The 9,833-nt window shown below is 39.0% G+C and overlaps 1 pseudogene; it reads left to right on the top strand.

Annotated features, from left to right (window-relative positions):
- Positions 1-8,398: 8,398 nt before the first annotated feature.
- On the top strand, positions 8,399-9,148 carry LOC119620897 (ribosomal protein uL30-like; annotated as a pseudogene).
- The last annotated feature ends 685 nt before the right edge of the window (positions 9,149-9,833 follow it).

The following is a 9,833-nucleotide window of genomic DNA, read 5'->3' as shown; positions in this document are numbered from 1 at the left end:
ACAGATACATAAATAAAACAAGAGAAGGGCCTTGTACAGTCCAATTATAAGGGCCATGATTTGAGAACTAATAAAACCCAATACACTTGAGGTTCAAAAGGAGAGAGATGAGAAAAGCAGGTACCAGACTGAAGAGCACCAGCATTTAGAGGTCGGATGAGGTGAAAACCTGAGTCCACCAGGTAAGCTTTGTGTGCACCATACCCTCAGACTAGATGCAAGATGTATTCACATATTTGTTTCCTGCCTGACCTCAGAGGATTCTCTCTTCTTGTTGTCAGGAATACTCAGGTTTCTCTCTTCTTCTTGTCAAGAACTTCAATACTCCCCCACCTCAGCAAAGGTTTTGTAAGTTTTAACACTGGAGATATATGACACATAATTCAGAATAACCATTTCTGATTTGTTTCAGGAGATACTTTCCTTCAACTATTTAAGAGTAAAAGGGGCGACAAAAATATACTGTGCCTCAGTTTTCTCAGATATGAAATGGTGATCATTTGGTTTTCATCAACTTGTGCCTGGTCTATATTGTCAGCCTCCTAACTGATTTCCTCTCCTGAAAGTTCTCCTCCCATCCTCCCTTTATATTGCCACAATGATATTTATAAAAATAAAATGGGATCAAGTTGTTTCCCTCATTAAAAGTGTTGCATGACTCACCAATGTCTTCAGAAAAATATCCCCTGCCAGGAGCAAGGCAGTATGATGTTGGAAGAAACTCAGGGGTTTTGGGGTTAGACGAACAACTTGAAAATTATCTATATGACCTTAAGCTAGTTACTGCACCTCTGAGTTTAGTTTCTATACCTGTAAAATATGGACAATAATTCTCACCTTACAGGGCAGTGGTTCTCACGATTTAGTATGTATTAGAATCACCTGGAGAGCTTGTTAAAATAGAGTGCTGAGACCCACCCCCAGAGCTTCTGATTCTTTAGGTCTGGGATGGACTTAAGCATCTGCATTTCTAACAAGTTCCCAGGTGATGCTGATGTTACTGGGCACTTGACTACACTTACAGAACCATTATTACAGGGTATTGCGAGGACAAGAGATTATGCATGTCGAGAGCCTCCCTACTATGCTGTCTGTAAATGAAAGTTGCTATTGTTTCTTTCATGTCCCTCCAACCACTTGGTCTCTACTTCTCCAGTTTCATTGCCCATCACCAGCCTGCACACATCCTGTGTGCCAACCACAGCAAACCACTCACTGTTCCCTGAACCTCCGGTGTAGTTTTGCCCTTGGGGACCTATGCCTGTGCTTGTCTTTCTTCCAAGAAGGTCCCCGCCCCTCCTCCCACCTATACCACCACCACACTTTGGAAGAATTTCCTCCTCTTCAAGGCCCAGCTCAAATGCCCAGGAAGTTTCTGTACATCTTCTTCAGTTGAAATTAATTGCTCATTCCTACAACACTTCATCCATCTATTTGTTTATTTATTCTTTTTGTAAATATTTATTGAGTATGTGCTAGGCTCTGTGTTGGCTGCTGGGAATGAAATGTTGAACAAAACCAGATATTATCCGTGTTTCAAAGGAACTCAAAGTCTTTGAGGGGAAAAGAATTGTTCCTCAAATAAATACAAATGAAAGTAAAATTACAATACCGACAAGCAAATAAAAGAGGGAAGAACAGGCTGCTTTGAGCACTTTTAACAGAAAAATATTTATAGAGGATTAAAATTCCCCTTTTTCTATATGAATTGTTGAACTCTGTAAGGTTAGAATGGAGGAACAATACAAAAATGACTTGGGTTTGCATAGTGCATTTTATAATGAACTTATTTTCTGGCACATTATGGAGATAATTTCATTAATTCTCATAATAGCATGATGTGCAATCTCACAGCTAACACATATTGAGCACATACTAAGTTCATGCAAGTGTTCTAGCTAATATCAGGGGCTGTCAAAATAAATGAAGTGTGGCTCCTACTCTCAAATTGCTAACATCCCAGTGGGAAAGGTTATATTGCACACAAGTCTCAAACCAAAGGCATGGGGAAAAAGTATAGAAAAAGGCATAATCATCTAGTTCTCTCCTCCCCCACCAGAATGCAGATAGTGACACTTTCTCCCTTGTGTACCAGTGTTGCCCAGGATCAAGAACAGTGCCTGGTGTATGATGGACAAGTGATATCTGTTAGGTGAATGAACACATCCCCACACTCAATGTGCCTGTTTAGGCTTCCATCATAATTGCCCTACACTGTTACAACCTGACCTTCCTGGCTTCAGCCATGCCACCTTCAAGCCATTCCCCTTACCACAGCAAAAACAACAACAACAAAACCCACCACCGGGCAACTCACAACTCTTCCATCTCCTATTTAAAGCCTGCCAGTGTTCCCTCTGCTTTTGAGAAAAGTCCATTATGTCTCTTGTGGGCTGTGAGGCCCTTTGTGATCTGGGTCTGGTGTATATCTTCTGCCTAAGCTGCTGTCCATCTTCTGCCTCAGCTTCTGTCCAGCAGCCCCGCCCCCCCCCCCCCCCCCCCCGCCACCACCCTCCACAATGTGGTCCAGCCAGAGTGTGATGCTTGTGGTTCCTTGAATGTGCCAAACTCTTTCTCCTCTGGAAACTTCATCCCTCACTTCTGTTCCCACTGCCCACTGCTGATAAATATAAGCTAAAAGTTAAATTTCCCAATTTTGAGATAACCTGCCAATAACTTTCTTATATCCTTTCTTATATCCTCAGCTTTCTATCTGAGGGTGGGAGGATGAAGTTAATGATTAATGATGATTAACAATTGGGATAGAATTCCAATGATTTTACAGAACAATTGTAGTTCCTGACCTAACAACCTTATTCTCAAATTAATTTTGGATAAATATGTGATTGTTTAATGAGCGAACACAACAGCTTCCATAGGAGATCAGGTAAAGTAATAGTGGCCTGCCCTTAAAAAGCAAGCTCCCCTATTTTGTTAATCAATGAGGGACTAACAGTGTTGTTGCCTGTGGCTCTGCTAGGAACAGACCACATCTGCACATTTTAGTTTTCCTGATTTACAAATTGAAAATCAATGTGTCCTTATGAACAGTGCTTTAGATGCTGGATGGGTCTGCCCCACAGATCCAAAGCATAGTGTAAAGAAAGACAAACTGAAGGCCATAGTTCACTCACATGGCTGCTCCTCAAGGGAAGGCTACAGTCTCTTAGGAAAGTCTGCATCCTCTTCCTGACATGTTGTTGACTGTTAACCACTTGGTCTTTCAGTGTCATTAGAAGAAACATCATTAAAATATTGTGGCACTTCTGCTTTTAGTAGAACTAGAAAGCCGTGAAGCATGCAAACAGAGCATGAAAATGAAACACACCAAGGATGGTTATGAAACTTTTTCAGACCCAACAAAAGTTTTACTTCAGTCCACATTTTGGTTTTGGTGGGAGTCCACATGATTTCCTTCACTTAAAGTGGTAGATCCATGTCTGTTTTCTAACTAACCTCTTCTTGGTTACATGGTTAACTGGCCTCCACAGAGCCAACTTGGGCAATTCTGACAAGGTCAGGCAGTGGAATTGTCCAGGCATAGATAGACCTCTGGTGCCCATTGCCCATTCAAAAAAGTCAAAATGTGAAGGCTGACTTACAGACTTCTGAGCAAATGTTCAGTGAGCTGAAACACCCTGGGAGACCATGACTTTATCCTATGAGGATCCTCAGGCACAAATCAGTTTGTCCTATAATATAGTTGTATGCCTATCTTCTCCACAAGTGTGTGTGTCTCTGTAAGGTGAGAATTCTGATCAATCTTTTCTCTGTCTTTCAAACTCCCTTTATCCCCTCCCCCATCTCTCTCCTGAACACATGTATAGCTTCTGGCACAGTGCCTTACAGGACTTCAGGAAATTTCTTCAATCAAAAAATATCTTATGCTCATATTTGTGAGACTCAGCTATGCTGGCCTCTCGTCACAGTTCAATCCATGTTAGGTATAGAGTAGAATGCCCTAAACAGTTCTCTGGAACCTCACCCTTCTGGGGGCTTAATACTGAATTTCCAGAAGACTTCCCAAAGCACAGGCTCTGAATCCAATAGAGTAGGGAGGTTTATAAATAGCAAATTTATGCCTTTTTCTGCTAGAAGTTGCTTTTCATTTAATTAGTGAAAAAAATCAGTGTTACTGTTTTTCTTACTTTCTTTTAATGATAAAAATATAGCCATCATGTTATCCTTTTATAAGTATATTGCTGATTACATGTGCTGATTCTTAGTTTTTCTACTCTTTGTCATACCTGGATCCTATTTATGAACTTAATTCATCTGAAAAAGAAATCACCCCTGCCATTTCTAAGTTCCTGCTTTTCTCACAGGACACATGAGTTCCTGGATACATCCAGGCAAGACCTGAAAGTATAGGATGTTCCAGGACTGTAAATAATGCTAGGAAACCATTCTGCCCCAGCCCATGGGGACAAGTAACAGAAACCCTGGACACTGCCATTCTGGTAAGCTGCTGGCAGTTGAAATGTACATAACATTCTGTTCTCTCTGTTTCTAAGAAAGGAGTTATAAATATGAAAGGGCAAACTAAAACATTTGGATGCTTAGATAACTGTATCTCTGATGAGAATCTATGCTGTCTAAAAGTAGGCTAGGAACTGATTAAATGAAAAGGTCCTAGAGATTCCCATTCAAGAACCCTGGAAGGACAACATGAGTAATTTTAATCTTAACTATTTATTGTTGCTCTGGATACCAAAGGCTGTTAGTAAAAATTAACACAACAGATTTCTAAATAATAAAGTTGAGAAATTGTTGGCTCAGGTCTGAGCCGATGGTTCCTATTCTGACTGGGTCCCTTTCAAGTGAAAATCATTTGTCATTTTTCAGCCTTCCATTTTCTCTAGCCAAATGTCTTGGAGTGATCCGTGAAGCCTTTCACACTCCACATCCAAATCATTAGGAAATCTTATGGACTTTACCCTCCAAATGATGTGTAGAATCTGACCATTTCTAACTGACTCCAGTCCTAACTACCCCAATTTAAACCACAATTTACTCTCACCTGGATGATAAATAGCCTCTTTGATCTATGGGTTTATACATTTTATCAAAATTGAAAATTAATTGGCTATTAATTTATCAAATAGTTTTTCTTCCCTCTCTCTTTTCTCTTTTGCGGACTTCAATTACGCATGTATTAGGGCACTTGAAGTTGTCCCACAGCTCATTGACACTGCTTATTTTATTTATTTATTTTTAATTCCTTTGTCTCTGGGTTTCATTTTGGATACTTCCTATTTATATATCTAACAAATTTATTATTTTTTTTATGCGATGCCTAATCTGCTGTTAATCCAAAATCCAGGTTACATTTTATTTTAGTCATCATCATTTTCATCTATAGAATTTCAATTTGAATCTTTTTGTATTTTCCATCTTTACTATGTTCAGTCTTTCCTCTAGCTTCTTGAGCATATGGAATATATTTTTAATATTTTTACCCACTAGTTCTATCATCTGTGTTAATTCTGGGTCAGTTTCAATTGATTGAAGTTTTTCTTTATTATAGGGGGTATTTTTCTCCTTCCTTGGATGTCTGATAATTTTTGATGGGATGCCAGACTTTGTGACTTTTTTTTTAGCTTATAGGATATTGTACATTTTTATTTTCCTATGGATATTCGTGAGCTTTATACTGAGACATAATTGCATTCCAACATTTTGGGGGGCTAAATTTGTGGTCACTAACCTTCATGGTACCCATAACCTTGCTACTAGACAACTTGCATTACTGTGGAGTTTGGTAGTTAGAAACAACTATCTACAAACTGCCCCATGAGGTCTCCTTTGATTTTCATATATAATGCTCGTTTGTCACTTTTCACATCTTGAGTTGGGAAGTTTTATACTGCTGTCGACACTAAGTCTTCCCTAAGACTCACAACAGTAAGTCCTCACTTAATGTCATTGATCAGTTCTTGGAAACTAACTTTAAGTGAAATGACATAAAGCAGATTTTCAAGTAACATAATTTCCTTCAACATCGTTTTCTTGCAATGTTGCTTTTAAAAATTTGTTTTGTTATACATCATTTCACTTGAAGTCAGTTTCCAAGAACCTATTGAAAATGTTAAGTGAGAACTTGCTACACTTTACTTATCTTCTTTCCATCTTTGTTTTTCCCCCACCTTGTTATACCCATTCCCACCCCGGCCCACTGTCCTTACAATTGTTTGGGGCCCTGGCCTGTGATTGGTAATAACTGTGGCTAAGGGCTTTCTAGATTTACACTCGGTAATACTGTACATGTAGGCATCTGATAGCCCCCTAATGGCCCAATAACGTCAGGAGTATCCTTTTCAATTAGAAAATTTAAGGCATCATTAAACAAACAAAAAACTTGATGTGGACATGTTAATACAAAGAACATGATTACAAGCAGGATTTTCCAAATTTCTAGTGAATCTATTTTGCTTGCTTCAGATGCATCTATAATATAGCATGATCAGTATTTTTAGTATGAATTACAACTTAAATATATGTCATTTTCAAGTAGATGCAGATCATGTTTGTTAGGGGAGGAATAAATGATGACAAATGGAATTGGACCATAGCATTTCCTGAATCCAGACTATTGAAATCTGCTCTAAAGTGTTAAGAATTAGGTGGTACAAATGTATTCCCTCTTGAAAAGCTTTTGTTGTATAATTTCTATGTGGGGGAAAAAAAGAAGGATAGATGACAGCTAATATATTTTTGTAAATGAAAACAGCATCTAGAGTCTGCCTGAGGAGAAATTGTCTATGAAGATCATGTTTCTGAATAAAAATAGAATTTCCTTTGTGGTTTAATTCAATGAGCAATTATGGTAAAACATGATTAACTCAGATATACTCATTTTCAATATGTGATCTTTTGGACACAGTGGACAGAAGGTTACTTTTGTCTAGAAAATTTCTTCTTCATTTTTCTTAAAGATAATTCTTATCACTGCAATTTGTTTGGCCATTATCCATAACTTTGTCTTATTAGGTCCCCATCCTTCTTTGTCCTGTTATGCTTGTCACCATCCCAGCTACCCACACTTCCCTGCAGTTCATCTGTGGCTCATGTTCTGATCCTGATCTCACAAAGCAGAAATCCCATGAATTAACTGGGTAATTATCCTTTACCTGTGCATAGCACTTCGCACTTTATAAAAAATTTTATTTTTGTATTTCACTTAATCTTCATAAAAAGCTATTTTTCATATCCCATTTTACAGATATGAATATTGAGGTTCAATGTAGCAGTCATTAATACTGTTCACCACATGTTTCTATTTCTTCCCCTCCTATACAGATGCTAAGATGGCATTTCCTGGCTTCTTTTTGGTTTTGTGGAGCCAGATGACTGATAACAATGAGTGGTTAGTGGCAGTAACATGTACCACTTCTGGGCAGAGCAATTAATTGTCAATATCATACCCTCCAGAGCTCTGTTTTTTGTTTGCCATAGGGACTGCCAATGTTTGCTGTAGTAGATGCTAAGTGATTACAATGGAAATGGAACATGAACTATGCTGGTATTTCCAAAAATGTCTTTGAGCTAAAAGAGTTAATTTTCTGTACCACTGTTTGTCCAAGTCGCTAAATATTAAGGTGCACTGTGAATCTGCAGGAACAAATAGTATGCAAAATTTTCCAAAATTATTTTACCAGAAAAAAATGCTATCTTTTCTTGTATAAGAACTTGCAGCATTAGCATTCCGCAGAATACACTTTGGGAAGACTTGTAGTAGACCCTCCTTCTGCTTCTGTTCATGCATGTTCCTTCATCTTCCTCAGGTTAAAGGCCTTGGTTAGAGATGTGGTTAGGGAAGTTTGGTGGAGGTCTAGAGGGAAATTAGAATTAGATCGAAGATCACTTACCAGCAAGATCAGCATGAGCTAGGCAGAGGGTGGTGGCCATTGAGAGTATCTAAAGAAGCAAGTCCAAGGCGAGCTGTGGGTCCAAGCCCAGTGTGAATAGTGAAGATGAAAAAAAGGGCAGTTGCCTAGAGAAAGGGACAGTCAAATGAGCCTCCAAAGGACATGGATGGTAGAAGAATCTATATATGAGACAGACTGTTGACCAGGAAGTGAGCATGGGAAAGGTAGAGATACAGCCTTACTAACAGCTACTATAACAATTATTAAATCTTACAGAGAACTCACTAAGTGCTAGGTACTTTGGTTAGCACTGTTTACATTTTTCTCACTTAATCCTGCAGGCATTATTAGTATCCCCACTTCATAGGTGTGGGACTTACATAGTGTTACACAAACATTAAGAAAGCAAGTTGGGATTTGCATCCATATCAGCTCAATTTCAAACACCATGTTTGTAGCCACTATTCTCTACTGCCTCTTTATAGCTCATGAAGCCCAGCTCTTAAGAAATACTTTTTGCATGTAGCTGCAACACTAGAAAGATGGCAGAGCAAGAGCAAAGAAAAATCCCTTTGGTTCCAGAAAATCTCCTGAAAAAGAGGAAGACTTATCAACCCCTCAAAGCCACCCAGGCAAAGCAGGCACTTTTGGCAAAGTAGGAGCAGAGGAAAGGAAAAGGGCTTAGGTTTAAGCCACTGGAATAATTCCTACATGATTCCTGGTGGCAGAAATGTGACAAGGTGCATCTCAGACAACTAGAAGTGAAACCTCATGACTTCGAATTGCCAGATAAATATTCCTTGGCCTTTGTTGTATGCATCGAAAGGATTGATGACATGAGATTACTGGTGCAGATCATTGCAAGACTTCGCCTAAAGAAAATTTTTAGTGGTGTGTTTGTAAAAATCAACCTCCAGAACCTAAAAATGATGCATATAGTGGAAACTTATGTGACCTGGGGATTTCCAAATCTGAAGTCTGTCCGCGAACTCATTTTGAAACATGGACAATCCATGGTCAAGAATAAGATCATCCCTCTGACAGACAACACAGTGATTGAGGAGCACCTGGGGAAGGTTGGTGTCATTTGCTTGGAAGACCTCATTTATGAATTTGCCTTCCCAGGGAAGCATTTCCAGGAGATCTTATGGTTCTTGTGCCCTTTCCACCTCTCAGTGGCCCGACATGCTACCAAAAATAGAGTGGGCTTTCTCAAGGAGATGAGCACACCTGGCTATCGGGGTGAATGCATCAATCAGCTCATCCACCAGCTGAACTAGACCCAGGTGCCAAACTGCAGTAAATTTTTATCAATGAGGTGGAAGCATGTGTTTTTGTTTTTTGGGAATTTTTATCAAGTATCTTCAGAGAAGATTATTTCCTGCTTTATCTTCAAAAACTGGAAAGGAGGGGTCAAAGAAAAGACAGTAGCTTATGTTCATAGCAAGCACCTCTCATCACGGCCCAGTTCCAAGGAAAAATTCCCAGCGTTTTCTACATTGTGGCTGCCACCTCGTCTGAAATCAGCACATTCCATGGAGGAAGGAGTCCTGCTTTGTTGCATCTTCTATCCTAGGGTTTAATGTTGGTAAATGAGTAGCTCAAGCATTTGTATAAGGCTTCCTAAGACTCCTGCAGCAATCGACCAAGCCCAGGGACATAATTGAATCTGGAGATTCCTGGGGCCTTGTTTTGAAAAAGGCTTGAAATACACATAGGAAGAAAGGCACAAAAACAAATATTTACTTGTCTCTGAAAAAAAAGAAAGAAGAAAGGAAGGAAGAAAGAAGAAAGAAAGAAAGAAAGAAAGAAAGAAAGAAAGAAAGAAAGAAAGAAAGAAAAAATACTTTCTGCTATCTTGACTTTTCTCTTTACTAGCCTAATTAGTGACATTTGAGTGTATTCGCAATGAAGAAACTAGAGCAGGAGACCTGTGGGATATAATTTTAGGGGACTTCCATGTTT

The sequence above is a fragment of the Chlorocebus sabaeus genome, chromosome X (assembly GCF_047675955.1).
Source record: "Chlorocebus sabaeus isolate Y175 chromosome X, mChlSab1.0.hap1, whole genome shotgun sequence".
Classification (NCBI taxonomy): domain Eukaryota; kingdom Metazoa; phylum Chordata; class Mammalia; order Primates; family Cercopithecidae; genus Chlorocebus; species Chlorocebus sabaeus.
Note: the sequence above shows the minus strand (reverse complement) of the source record. Positions and strands in the feature narration are given on the sequence as shown.